Source organism: Myotis myotis, unplaced genomic scaffold (genome assembly GCF_014108235.1).
Source record: "Myotis myotis isolate mMyoMyo1 unplaced genomic scaffold, mMyoMyo1.p scaffold_m19_p_4, whole genome shotgun sequence".
Taxonomy (NCBI): Eukaryota; Metazoa; Chordata; class Mammalia; order Chiroptera; family Vespertilionidae; genus Myotis; species Myotis myotis.
The window spans coordinates 109,027,922-109,032,255 of NW_023416346.1; the positions used below are offsets into that span (position 1 = coordinate 109,027,922).

The 4,334-nt window shown below is 51.0% G+C and overlaps 1 pseudogene; it reads left to right on the forward strand.

The window, feature by feature from the left end:
• The first annotated feature begins 288 nt into the window (after positions 1-288).
• Positions 289-1,771, forward strand: LOC118654308 (annotated as a pseudogene).
• Positions 1,772-4,334: the final 2,563 nt, after the last annotated feature.

A 4,334-nucleotide genomic window follows, 5' to 3' on the forward strand; every position in this document is an offset into this window, starting at 1 on the left:
TTTAAACTATAGTCCGGCCCTCCAATGGTCTGAGGGACAGTGAACTGGCCGCCTGTTTAAAAAGTTTGAGGACCCCTGCCCAAAGATGTGGATAGTTCTAGAAAGGTTATCATGGGGTTTAGCAGATACTTAAAAAAAATACCTGTTATAAAAAGTACAAAGCCACCATCCTGGACACAGGTGTCCCCTGGGCCCCAGGGTCATCTGGCTTCTGGCCTTGGAGTGTGCTTCTCAGGACTGTGATACGTTCCCCTGAAGTTCAGACACACACAGGGAGAAGGCCATGTGATGGATGAAGACAGAGGTGGGAACGATGCATTTACAGGTCAAGGAACACCAAGGATTGTCGGAGACCACCAGCAATTAGAAGAGAGCAGCCACATTGCCTTTCAGGGAGTTGCAATGAATGAGCCACAGTCAGAAGTCATGGATCCCCCTCTGAGTCAGGAGACATTTTCAGATGTTTAGAGTTTATGAAAACAATAATCTGAATCCTAAAGACTCCCAGGCAATGGATGAACTGGTCTGGATGTCCCCAGACCTCAAACTGCCTGGACAAAGGTTCAAATGAAGCCTCCAGTATGCCAGCAACTCCTGCACTAGCAGCTGCTATCCCAACACCAGCCACCTCCTGGGTCCTGTCATCCTCTGTCCCTTCCCAGAAGACCTATCCTGGTAGCTATGGTTTCCGTTTAGGATTTCTGAATTCTGGGACAGCAAAGTCTGTAACCTGCACGTACTAGCCTACCTTCAACAAGCTGTTTTGCCAGATGGCAAAGACCTGCTCCCTCCCACCCATGCAGCCGTGGGTCAACTCCCCACACCCGCTTAGTACCCGTGTCCCTGTCATGGCCATCTATAAAAAGTGTGAGCACATGACAGAGGTCGTGAGTGCTGCCCCACAATGAGTGCTGCTCTGACTATAGTAATGGTCTGATTCCTCCTCAGCATCTTATCCGAGAGGAAAGGAATTTGCGTGCTGAGTATTTGAATGACAACAACACTTTGTGACATTGTGTGGTAGTGTCCCATAAGCCGCCTGAGGTGGGCTCTGACTATACCACCATCCACTGCAGCTTCATGTGTAACAGCTCCTGTATGGGGACATAAGCCAGCAGCCCATCCTCACCATCATCACACTGGAAGATTCCAATGGTAATCTGCTGGGGTGAAACAGCTTTGAAGTTTGTATTTGTGCCTGTCCAGGGAGAGACCAGGGCACAGAGAAAGAAAAATTCTGCAAGAAAGGGGAGCCTTGTCTCAAGCAGCCCCCTGGAAGCACTAAGCAAGCACCGCCCACCAACACTGACTCCTCTCCCCCACCCAAGATGCCAGTGGATGGAGAACATTTCACCCTTCAGTTCCATGGGCATGAACTCTTCAAGATGTTCTGAGACTGAATGAAGCCTTAGGCAGTGGTTCTCAACCTTCTGGCCCTTTAAATACAGTTCCTCATGTTGTGACCCAACCATAAAATTATTTTCGTTGCTACTTCATAACTGTAATGTTGCTACTGTTATGAATCGTAATGTAAATATCTGATATGCAGGATGGTCTTAGGCGACCCCTGTGAAAGGGCCGTTCGACCGCCAAAGGGGTCGCGATCCACAGGTTGAGAACCGCTGCCTTAGAGCTAAAGGACGCCCAGGCTAGAAAGGACCTGGGTGGAAGCAAGACTCACTCCAGCCAACTGAAGTCTTAAAAGGGACAGTCTAGCTTCCGCCATAAAAAAAGACTCATGTACAGGAGAGAGGGACCTGACTCAGACTGACATCCCCTTTCCTGGCATTTCTTTGGGGTTTGGGAGCTTAAGCCTCTGTTTGGTACAGTTGTGCCTCAGAAATGCCCCAGAATTCCGTTTGCTTTGGCATAGGCCTATACTAAAGAAGTTAGTTAGCCTGCACTGGTGGTTTTTCAGGGGAGGTGGGGGAGCTGAGATGTTTCCATTTAACTTTTAAGGTCTTTACTGTGAAGAACATTTGGGGGGGGATAGGAAAATGTTCCTACATGTAAGGGTTAAGTTTTAAATCAGCCACACACTAGGTTGGAAACTAGCCAGGGAAGCTATCTCAAGTTTAATTTCTCCTAACTTCATTGTCTACATTGATAAAATGTCAATAAACATACCTACCTTATGGGGCTTAATGTGAGGGTTAATGAAATTATGTATGTTTGGGAATAGGCTCCCTCAGGGGTGCCGGTTTCCTGTCCCTTTTGGTAGATGGGTTAATGGTTCCTCTGACTTGGCAGGTAGTTAAGAGGAGGGAATTTCTAAGTCCCTTCTCTGCTGGGTTGGCCAAATGCTGTCTGAAGAGGAGATCTCATCTCATCCCACACCTTGGAAGGTCCCATCTCCAGTGAAGGATCTGTATCTTCCAAGATGTTTTACATCCCCCCAATGTTCAGGATCAATTTATTCTACATTCTATAATGCATATCTGTATTCCTCACCCATACCCTTTTCCCTCTTCCCCTTTTACATCATATTTTTATATTAGTTCCTTATTTTACAATAAAACTTTGCTGATAAAAAAATACCTGTTATACTTTTAAGGATCTCTATCTGCTCTGTTTTCTGAATTTAAGAAGCTGCCTATTTTCTTTCATTGGGGCAGAGATTTCAAATGGAAGGCATCACTACAACATACTAATTAATATCCAAGAAGTTATGACTTTCAGCCTTATCTTTCTCTTGACCTTTCATTTGTAAAAGTTTCCCAATTTGTGATGTTTACTTTCCCTTTGATAGAAGTCATTACTGAGAGAGAAGCCAATCCTATCTAATAAAAGAGAAACATGGTAATTAGTGTACGACTGCTACCCTTCCCATGGGCTAATCAGGGCAATATGCAAATTAATTGCCAGCCAAGAAGGCGGCCAGCAGCCAGGCAGCTGGAAGCGAACATGAGGCTTGCTTGCTTCAGTGACGGAGGACTCCAACGTTCCCCACCTGCCGCTGCTGGCCTCTGAGCAACTATGTTACAAATATAGAACTCTAAGCAACTATGTTACAAATATAGAAGCTAAACAAACCCCCAGAAACCTAGTTTAGTCGCTGGGCTTCAGCAAGCAGGATCGCAACATTGTTTCAAATACAGAAGGTAAACAAAGGCCAGAAACCTGCTTTCAGCAGCCGAGGCCTAAGAGCTGGAGCCTCAGAGCTAAAGCTGGCCCTGAATAAAAAAAAAGAAAAAAAGGAGCGGTTGGGAGCTTCCGTCACCCGCCAGCCTGAAAACAGCCCTCAGCCCCTCACCCAGACAGGCCAGGAACCCCAGTGGGGACCCCCACCCTGAAGGGTGGGTGACCAACTGCAAACAGCCAACATGCCCTCACCAAGGCTAGCCAGGCACCCCAGTGGGGACCCCCACCCTGATCCAGGACACCCTTCAGGGGAAACCAGCCGGCCCCCACCCATGCACCAGGCCTCTATATAGTAAAAGGGTAATATGCCTCCCAGCACTGGGATCAGTGGAGCCGCGAGGCCTCCCGGCACCTGGGTCAACATGACAGGGGGCAGCGCCCAAACCCCCTGATCACCCTGCAGCTCTGTGTGTGACAGGGGGTGAGGCCACTACCTCCCTATCGGCCCTGCTCTGTTCGTGACAGGGGAAGGCGCCCCAACCCCCTGATCAGCCCTGCTCTGTGCCTGATAGGGGGGAGCTCCCCAAACCCCTGATCACCCTGCGGCTCTATGTGTGACAGGGTGTGGCGCCCCAACCTCCTCACCCCAGGAGCCTTGCTCTGTGTGTGACGGGGTAGAGCCATAACCTCCCCATCGGCCCTGCCCTGAGTGTGAGAGTGGCAGCGCCCCAACCCCCTGATCGGCCCTGCTCTGTGTGTGACTGGGGGCGGTGGCCCAACTCCCCTATTGGCCCTGCTCTGTGAGTGACAGGGGGGAGCTCCTCAACCCCCTGATGGGCCCTGCTCTGTGCGTGACAGGGGGGAGCTCCCCAACCACCTGATGGGCCCTGCTCTGTGCGTGACAGGGGGGAGCTCCCCAACCCCCTGATGGGCCCTGCTCTGTGCGTGACAGGGGGTGGCGCCACAACCTCCCCATCGACCCTGCCTTGAGTGTGACAGGGGGTGGTGCCCCAACCCCCAATCGGCCCTACCCTGAGCATGACTGAGGGTGGCATCGCAACCTCCCAATCCGCCCTGCTCTGTATATGACAGGGGGCGGTGCTCTGAGCCCAACCAGGGGCTGCACCTAAAGATTGGGCCTGCCCTCTGCCACCCGGGAGCAGGCCTAAGCCAGCAGGTCATTATCTCCCAAGGGGTCCCAGACTGCGAGAGGGCTTAGGCCCGGCTGAGGGACCCCCCTCCCCCCCCCCCGA